Genomic DNA, 10,678 nt, shown 5'->3' on the forward strand with positions numbered 1-10,678 from the left:
CTGTCGTTGCAGTTATTGATATCTTTATTCAAATTTTAATTGGTTGTATTGATAATGTAGAGCATAATATTTTTTCCTTCTTTAATATTAATCTGTTATAACAGTTATAAAATACTTTTATTTGATAATTCTTGTTTTCAAAGATCTTTTCAACTAAATAGCCTCAAATTTATACATTTATAAAATTGTTTATAGAATGGATCCAAATTAAAGTAATTTCTTAAAAGATCAGAACATAAACAAAATACAAATGATAAATCAAATGTAATATTTATAATCAAATTCCAATTTTTTTTTAGTCGGACACGGACTAGAACTAAAAATATGTATCGGATGGGCTCGGACACGAAATTTTTTAAAATGCGAGCTCGGCCCGCTAATAAATTACTTTGCAGGTTCTAATGTGTATGAAGTTCATATAACTGAAAATATGATTCAATATCTCATTGAGACAACGATATATTATCATGAAAATAATTAAGTATAATCTAATGAATATATTTTAAATCATATTCCATTTACAAAAATATACTAAATTAACTACATTTGAAATTTTAGTTATAATCAATTTTTTTTCCAAATCAACTTTTGACACGCTATTTTGGTTTTCCATATAATTTTTTTTATAATTATAATTAAAACTCTGATTTAAAACTAAATAACTGGGTTTGGTATGAAAATAATTGAACCTGCAAGTCACTAGTTTAGACGACTTAGTTAATCTATTAAAAATTTATCGTTTTACATCATATTATTCAAATGGTAAGTTCTTCCAGCGAATGGCTATACAAACTGAAAATGATTATAGAAAATTAATGAATAAAGTTAGAAGATGTGAGCTTAGTTTAGAAATGCATTTGTATACATTTATTTTTAGTCAATTATAGAAATTTCAAATGCTAATTAAGGTGGAGATTATTCTTTTTTTCCTAAAATGTGTAATGTATCTAAAATTATGTTTTCGATGTATCACATTGACCTACATCCACTGAAAACTAAAAAAAATATATTGTAAAGCAGTTTGCAATGTTATCCATATGATTCTAGATGGAATAGGTTATATGATTCATTAAATGTTCTTTTAACTTGTGGCAGATAATAAGATAAATATACATTCATATTATTATAATCAGCACTATATGTATAACTTTAAAAAAATTTTTACTTTTAAATAAAATTTCAAGATTGCCCTCTGATAAGATGTAATACGGTCTGTCCTAATGGTCATCAAATTGATAAAAATGGATGTAGAATTTGCCGCTGCAGTAATTTATATCTTGCTAAAATTACAATTTTTTAAAATTGCTCTTTTTTGTTAAAAATAGCTTATTTATTTGATTCAAGTAAAAGTTAGATAATTATATATATTAAGATATAGTCAGTCCCAATATTTTAAAAATATTATATAGAGCCATCATAAATTAATACAAAATAAATCTTTAAAGAATGCCTTCAGTTGCGTTGTAAAGAATGCATTTATGGTAACGAAGTCGATGAAAATGGATGTAGAACTTGCCAATGCAGTAATATTCATATTTTTATTAAATGTAATTTTAAATTAAATTGAAATCATTTCAAAGCTAATAATCATTATTACAATTTATTCGATTATTTAAGAGAGTTGGATAAATATTGTGAACTTTATCAAATATATACTACTTTTAAGATTGTCCTTTGTTGAGATGCAAGAAGTGTGCTAATGGCAATCAAATCGATGAAAATGGATGTAGAACCTGCCGTTGTAGTATGTTTATTTCTATTAAAACTATGTTTTTTTTTAAATATGGCTAATAAACATTTTCAGTCATCTTCGTTCTGAGCGGTCAGAATGAATTTTCTCTATTTTTAGAATTTTACTTTTCCATTTTCATCTGTCATGCGTCATCTGGTTAAAGCCTTTCCCAAATCCATCTATTATACTAAACCTTTTTGCTATCTTAAACGTTTAATTATTCTTTATTTTCTTTCTTTCGTTCCCTATCTACGTATTTTAATCATGTCTTGAAATTAACGCTAGAATTAGAAATTCTCTACAGACATTTATATTGACATTGATAGCGACTTAGGTATAAAGCGGAGATGACTATTCTTCTTAAATATTTTCTCTAAAATAAGTTTTACAAAGTTTGGAATGTCTCACACAATAATTTAAAATATATAAAACAGTTTGATATTCTATCCATTGTAATACGCGGTGAGTTTATTTGATTGTTCTTTTACATTTGATCATAAGATAAATTTTCAAAAAAATTATCCTTTTAATAAAATCTTTCAAGATTGCCCTCCTTTGGTAAATTGTACTAAGTACTGTTCTAATGGTTATTAAATCGATGATAATGGATGTAGAACTTGCCGTTGCAGTAATTTATACCTTGATAAAATTACAATTTTAAAAATTTATTATGTTAAAATTAACATATTACATTCGATTCGTACAAAAGCAAGATAATTATCATATAATAAGATATTCAGCACTTTAAAAATACAATGACGAAAATCCGTTTCTATGAAGATTTTTGGTTAATCCATAACCTAATATTATATATAAACGATTACTTGTACCTATAACGATCTCTTGTGACAAATTCTTTAATTCTATTCTTTTCCGAATTACGACCATTAATATTGATACCAATATTTTATTGCTCTTATTCTTTGTCTTAGTGTCGATAGTCATTTCATACATATCCTTCCCCCTTTATTTAAAATTTCTTTTCAGAGTTAATTAGACTGAATTGTTGAAATTGCCCTGTCGCCTCCACTCTCCAACATCATTGTAAAATAATAAAATTTTTAGGAATGGGAGATTAGAACCGTTGTCAAATAAAGAAAAGTTAGAACTAAAATGATACTAAATCTTTTATTAAATACTTAAATATAAGGTAAAAACATAATCAAAATAAAAGAAAAATAAAATTAATATAAATTAAAAATTAAAGATTAAAAAAATTAATGATGGCGAGGTAAAAAATTAGAGTTTTTATACTCATAAATTAAATTATTTACAATTATCGCTATTCAAAAATATATTTAGACAATTTATAAACTAAAAAAAAACTAAATATTCAAATCTATTTTCAATTTGCTTTTTTCTGTTTATCATAAATATTATCTACTGGTAAACATGAAAATTACACAAAACTAGTGTTGTTAAACGGCTCGTTTTGAACCGATTTTTAAAAACGGCTAACTCAATATTTTAGCCAGAAAAATATTGCCTAAGTCTCGAGATTTTGCTAATAGATGTCTAAACCTTTGTTCCTTCTACAAACAAAATATTCAGGCTTGCGTAATAGTATTCTGGATAAAATATTGAGTTAGCCGTTTTTAAAATTCGGCTCAAAACGAGCCATTTAACAACACTACACAAAACTAAAATTTGAATTTATCGACAAATATTATAATATAATTAAACGTATAATAAGAAAAATTTGAATATATCGATAAGTATTATGATATAATTAAACAAACTCATAACAGGAAATATTTGCATGAATAAAATAATATTGTTTAACTATCTACATATCACGACATTACAATTAACTTAGTCTTAATAAGCACTTCAACTACTTAGTATTCTTGTACTGCCCACTTTAACCTTTTAATAATAAAGATAAAATTATCATAAAAACAAGGTTGCTATTTTGCAAATATCGATTATTTTAAACACGTTTTTTTAATTGTTGAGCAGTCTATGTTAATACCAATATCTATGCCCATATTATGTTAGCGACAATATGTATTTTCATTAAATATGTTATTTTTTCAAATAATTTTTTGACATAATCGAAATTTTGCACATGGATTTTTAAACTTAATAAAATTTACATTAGTTTTTTTTATATGAATAGGTATTCTAAGCATGTAGGAATACATTTCCAATAAAATCAGATTTTTAGAAAAAATGAGCTCAAAATTGATTTAAATTTGAAAAAAATAATATACAATGTGTTTTTTCCGGAAATGTGTTGTTTTTGTTAACTTTAAATCATTTTTTGAGCGATTTTTTAAATAAATTAAAAATGATTTTATCGGAAATGTATTCCAGCATGTTTCAATTATCTATCTTATGAATTGTTGACAATTTTGCCATAAACCTTTTTGAGTCAATATAAAAAATCGATGGAAAAACTAATATAAATTATACTAATTTCAAAAATTTATGGCAAAATTATATAAAATTCATAGAGTAGGTATTCATTTCTGATAAATTGGGAGTCTTAAATATAAAAAAAACTGGCTCAAAAAAGGATTTAAAGTTAACACATTGCCGGAACATTTTTGCTAACATATAAGAATGTTTTACTGCTTTTAACATTTTGAATAGAATAATTTCTTTCTCCGAAAGCGATAAAACCCAAGCATAACCAGATAAAATAAATAACATATATTATTTTATTTTTTTTTCATAAAATATGTAGAAGTTAACAGGATCTCTGATAGACTAATGAAGATAAAACTCTGCATTGGTCAATCAATACTACACATCCTATCAGTATATGCTCCTAAAACGGGTTGCAAGGAAGAAGAAAAAGATGACTTTAGAGCTATCCTTGATGAAGAAGTGATGGAAATCCCTAAGGAAGACCTAGTCATAATTGGTGGTGACTTAAATGCGCATGTGGGGAAAGCAAGAGATAGCTACAAAAGACATCATGGTGGTTTTGGATACGGAGAGAGAAATGATGAAGGAGAGCACGTACTGAAATTTGCGCAAGCCTTCGACCTTGCCTTAACCAACACCTACTATAGGAAAAAAGATAGTCATTTAATAACATACGAAAGTGGTACAAGGAAAACACAGATAGATTACATGTTAATCTCTTGCAGAAGATTAAAAGATGTAATAGACTCAAAGTCATCCCAGGAGAAGATATCGCCGCGCAACACAAGCTACTAATCATGGATTTACAAATCTCAAATAAATCCACTCAGAATAAGATAAAACTGGAACCATGCATCAAATGGGGCAAATTAAAAACAATGACAGATGCCTTTGCAATCAATGCAAACATTGAGACAATAAATTCCTCACAAGTCAGTGAAAAAATCTGGACAGACCTTTCATCCAGATTAATAGACACTGCAAAATCGACACTAGGCTTGACAAGAGGAGGCAACAAATCATACAAAGAACTATGGTGGTGTAATCAAGAGGTACAAACCACTATACAGGAGAAAAAAGCGCTTTATAAAATATGGTACAAATCCAAAAATGCAGATGACAAGTCAAGATACAAAAAATCCAAGAGATTAGCTACAAAGGCGGTGGCTAAGGCCAAATCTATGGCATACGATGACATGTACGAAGATCTACATACCAAAGAAGGGCAAAATAAAATATACAGATTAGCCAAACAGCGAGAAAAGAACTCTAGGGATATAAACGGAGCTCCGAAAGTAATCAAAAATAAAGATGGGAAATTGATAATAAAGGAAAAAGAAATAATGAATATATGGAAAGAATATTTTCAGGAGCTTCTCAACTTTAATTCCCACATATTGCATCTCGACGAACACTCCCCTTGTCAAAACCTTGTACAACCTATAACAGAACAAGAAATAATCTAATGCCTCAAGCATATGAAAAACAACAAAGCTAGTGGTCCAGACGATATTCCAATAGAAAGCCTTAAAGCACTAGGAGATGATGGAATACATCTCCTCACAAATCTGTACAATAAAATACTTGGAAATGAAGAGGTTCCCCAAAAATGGAGGCAGAGCTATCTAGTTCCTATCTTCAAAAATAAAGGGGATCCACACAATTGTCAAAATTACAGGGGCATAAAACTAATGTCACACTGTCTGAAACTATACGAAAAAATAATAGAAAAAAGATTAAGAGATATAATCGAAATAGGAGAGACACAGTTTGGCTTTATGCCTAGATCAACAACCGATGCTATCCATGCAATTAGGCAAATGAGTGAAAAGTACAGGGAAAAGAACAAAAACTACACATGGTCTTTCTCGATCTAGAAAAGGCCTTCGATAGAATCCCAAGAAAACTTATCTGGTGGGCGCTACGCCACAAAAAAGTTCCCGAAAAATATATAAGAATAATACAGGATATGTATATGGGACATACAACAATGGTCCGTAGCACAACAGGTACTTCAGCAGGCTTCACAATAGCCGAAGGAGTTTATCAAGGGTCGGCTCTCAGCCCACTTCTCTTCATTACAGTAATAGATGTATTAGCACAGTCTATACCTCAAACAGTCCCGTGGAATATGATATTTGCAGATGATATTGTGATACTTGCCGAATCCAAGGATGAAATGAAAGAAAGGTTAGTGAGTTGGATACATATACTAGAAACGCATGGATTAAAAGTAAATAGAGAAAAGACGGAGTATATGATGATAGGAGGAGATGAAACAGAGATTATTGATATAAATGAATGGCAGATATCCGCAATTGAAAGCTGCAAATATTTGGGCTCCACTATACAAACAAACGGCACAATAGAAAAAGAGATAAAGAGTAAGATTAATCAAGGGTGGTTAAAGTAGAGATCTTTATCTGGAGTGCTATTTGACAAAAGAATCCCACACAAATTAAAGGGAAAAATTTACAGTTCCATAGTCCAACCAACTATTCTATATAGTTCGGAAACATGGCCAACCAAAGAATCAGACGAGAGAAGTCTACAAACTATGGAGATGAGAATGATGATTGCTGGGGTAACAAGAAAGGATAAAGTGCGCAGTACAAGAATACTAAGTAGCTTAAAGGTAGTGCCTATTAAGACTAAGTTAATGGTAAACAGACTTAGGTGGTATGGGCACACAATGAGAAGGCCTATGAACTACATAGGAAATAAAGTTGAGAGTTTGGAAGTGATGGGCAAACGTAAAAGAGGTAGGCCAAAACTTCAATGGGGCCATAAAGTTAGTGCGAAGTATAAAATAGATAAAAGAGATTGTATAAATAACATAAAGTGGAGAGAGATGTTGAAGGAGCTTACCAGTAGAAAAGGTGAAAGCTAAAGAGAAAAAAAAAAAAATTATTTTTTTTACAAAATATTAAAAATTAATTATTTTAAATTTTTCTTCTACCAAAATTTATATTTAAATAATTAATAATATATGCTTCTACTACATGATAAAAAAGTTATATATAACGACAAGTCAAAAATTTGATAAGGTCATTTGGCATGCCATTTACAATTTTTTTTAAAAAATCCAGTTATCGTTATAGTTATCTAGCTCATAACTTAAAAATATTTAATGCCATAATTTGAGGTTTGGTCTTTTAGAGTAACATCTACTATATGACAAACAAGTTATTTATTCAAAAATTTGATAAAATTATTAATTGGCATGTCATTTAAAATATAATTTTTTTAATATCCGGTTATCTATATAGATATCTAGCTCAAAACATAAAATATTTAACTGCCATAAATTAAGGTTTGGACTTGATCCACATCTTATTATAATTCGCCATGAAAAATCAGATTAAACTACAGTAATTTTTATTAGTCTTATTATACCTCAAGGCCATTTATAAAATAATTAGTTAAATAGTTATATTCAAAATAGGTTTCAAAAAAAACCGTATTGTTTTACATTTTGATTTTTATAATTAAAATGGTATAAAAAATTTAAAATCAACAAAATTTTACTCATTAAAATTATTCTCTAAAAGTTGATATTTTAAATATTCTGCTCCATTCTTTCCAACTACTTTTGCCAAAACTACACAACAATCAGCGAACCTGTAGGTAAATATATTTAATTCTTAAATTTATATGATTTTGATAAAACAACATGATTCTTATTATCCGTTAATACGCTAAATTCATTCCGTACAATTTGATTAATAACTGAGGCCTCGTGTTCCACCAAGCAAATCACTTTTATATAAATAAATGTTTTTCTAAATAATTCTGATAATATTGTAATTATGCCGATTAATGGCATATATGCTTACATTGACTAATGATTCATTCATCAAAATGATTTCTAAGCATGGCTGAATATAAATAAGATAATGGTGTCACGCCTTTTTGGTTTTCCATATTTCTATAAATAAAACTCTGCATTTAATAAAAAAAATTTATAGAATTTTCATGTAAATTATTTAAGCGGAAAACTAAGTAACCAAGTGAAAAGGCGCATCGACCTAAATTATTTTTTGTAATATACGATAGATTATAATAGCTGTGTTTTTGAATAAATATTTTATATGAATAATAGCCTCAGATTGCACTTTTGAGAAGTTTTTTTTAAACTCAAATAAACAATAAATAATGCTATTACTGACATCGGCGTAAACAACCCCCACTCCCGACAATGGTAGGTGAAACGTTTGTTTTATAATACTTTTATATTAATATCTAAACCACCCGTCCTTCACCTAAACTTTGAAAAAGATTAATTCGCCCCATCTCCACCCGAAGTATGGGAAAAAACCGCTCTTTGTGGGTCTCTTTTTAATTCATTTAGTATCAGCTGGAATAGCTAATGATTTATTATATTGAAATGGATCTCTTAATATTGGGAATAAGATAAATATAACTTTTATAATATTTAATCACCTATATAACCTAAAAAAAATAACTTTTAAATAAAATCTTTCAAGATTGCCCTCTGCTAAAATGTAGTAAGGAATGTTCAAATGGTTATCAAGTCGATGAAAATGGATGTAGAACCTGCCGTTGCAGTTAATATACACCTATAATTATATAAAAATAAAGTATTTTGTTAAAATTAAGCCTGCTATATTAGATTGTGTGAAAGTTAGATAATTATATTTATATATAGTCAGACAAATTTAAGATTTTGTAGCACATTTAAAAGATATTTTGACATTATTGAACTTTAAAACTTTTAAAATCATTAAAATTTTATAAATTTATATAAATCTTAAAAGATTGCTTCCAGTTAGGTTGCAAAGAATGTATACATGGTAATAAAGTCGATGAAAACGGATGTAAAACTTGCCAATGCGGTAATATTTCATATTTTATTAGAATTATTTTATTGTAAAATCATCGATAATAAAACCTATTTGTTTGATTATCATGATGTTTGGTCAAAAATAATGTCAGCCTTAATAACCTTAAGATTTGCTCACCTCTTTATAGATTATAAATATAAAGCTTACTATACAGAATCTTGATAAAATTTGCATAAATCAAGTTATAAATATAAAAAATATTATATAATATATTTTTCAAGATTGTCCCCTTTTTAAATGTAAGGAGTGTGCTAATGGCAATCAAGTCGATCAAAATGGATGTAGAACCTGCCGTTGCAGTATATTAATTCTCATTATTATTAAAATGTTATTTTTGGCTAAAATGATTATTATCAGTCTTCTTTATCTAGTTCTGTTGTCGTTCATTAAAGAATGATCAGAATTTTATTCAATCATTTCCTCTATACTTTCCTGTATCAAGTGCCAAATCTCTATTTATCACCTCTTTTCACCTTTCTAATTATTATCGATGCTTTTACTTTTTTTCTTCGATGCACCCCACTGTGGCTCCAACCACATGAACTATCTTAATGTTTTCCTTTCCTTATCTTTTAACCCAGCTTTTACGAATTCAGTCGGGCTCTAGGCAATCAATTTTTTCTTTATAGTAAATGCACCTAATAGGTTGTATTATAATAAAACTATAAAAAACAATAAAAGAAGTTTAATAAAATATCAAGAAAAGGAGCAAAAAGAATCTAGTGTAAGGAATGTGAGTCATAAAACAAGCTATTAGATGGAAGAGATAAACACTTAAGTAGATAGAGTGATGCAGTAGCAGTAGCAGATGTTTCATAAAAAAAAGATTGGGTTGTTTGGTCTAAAATAATTTTCGATTGTGATGATAGGTTCTGTCTTAAATTAAAATTTTTTTTTTAAATTATACATTATATGAATTTTTATCCTATTCACAAGATTGCCCTAAAATTAAACTAAAGTGTCCTTTTTGCCCAAATGGTTATCAATTGGATGATAATGGATGTGTGACTTGCAATTGCGGTAAAAATTGAACTTTTATCGTATTTTTTTAATTTAGTTTATAACGGGCTACAATTAATTAATAGAAATATGTATTATAGTATTTCAACCATTTTTATAGATAAAATTCTATGGTAAAATAATATTTTACAAAATTAAAATGATAAAATTTTTGGTATATTTTGATAAATATTGCCTTTTGCTCTTTTATTTATTTACCAGAGGTAAAATACCCTAATACTCTTAATTAAGATTACCGAAAAGGTTCCCGGCCACATATGGGGTATATATGCTCATTTTTAAAGCTAATGATAATGCCGCCTTTTCTATAACCAATTTATTCAAAAAGTTGAGGATAGCATTAAATGGTCTTATTTTTACTCTTTGTAATTTCGGCTTCGCCCGAACCCGATTTTTTTTGAAAAAAATTTACCGCCCCGGCCCGGCTTGATTTATTTAAATATAAAAATTAATTTTTATAATTACTCAAAATATATGATATATGTTATATGGCGTCTAGTTTCTATAAATAAAATCTAATATTTTTATTTTACATTAAAAATTCAACATAAAATTGATAACAAGATATATTAAAAAAAAATTCCAAAGCCCGACCCAACCCGGCCCGAATTTTTAAAAAAAATATTAGCCTAACCATGCCCGAACCCGATTGTTTTAAAAAAAAATAGGCCCGAGGTTCGGGCAGGGC

The 10,678-nt window shown here is 28.0% G+C and overlaps 2 long non-coding RNA genes across 2 annotated transcripts; both read left to right on the forward strand.

Moving 5' to 3' along the window:
- Positions 1–1,453: 1,453 nt before the first annotated feature.
- On the forward strand, positions 1,454–2,354 carry LOC135930729 (uncharacterized). Its single transcript, XR_010572874.1, has 3 exons — positions 1,454–1,523; positions 1,667–1,744; positions 2,277–2,354. It is a non-coding gene; the product is annotated as an uncharacterized LOC135930729 (long non-coding RNA).
- A 5,301-nt stretch (positions 2,355–7,655) lies between these two features.
- On the forward strand, positions 7,656–9,990 carry LOC135930731 (uncharacterized). The gene is made up of 5 exons (XR_010572875.1): positions 7,656–7,732; positions 8,593–8,673; positions 8,884–8,961; positions 9,192–9,269; positions 9,907–9,990. It is a non-coding gene; the product is annotated as an uncharacterized LOC135930731 (long non-coding RNA).
- Positions 9,991–10,678: the final 688 nt, after the last annotated feature.

Source organism: Gordionus sp. m RMFG-2023, unplaced genomic scaffold (assembly GCF_954871325.1).
Source record: "Gordionus sp. m RMFG-2023 unplaced genomic scaffold, tfGorSpeb1-WG-v2 contig_368, whole genome shotgun sequence".
Classification (NCBI taxonomy): Eukaryota; Metazoa; Nematomorpha; class Gordioida; order Chordodea; family Parachordodidae; genus Gordionus; species Gordionus sp. m RMFG-2023.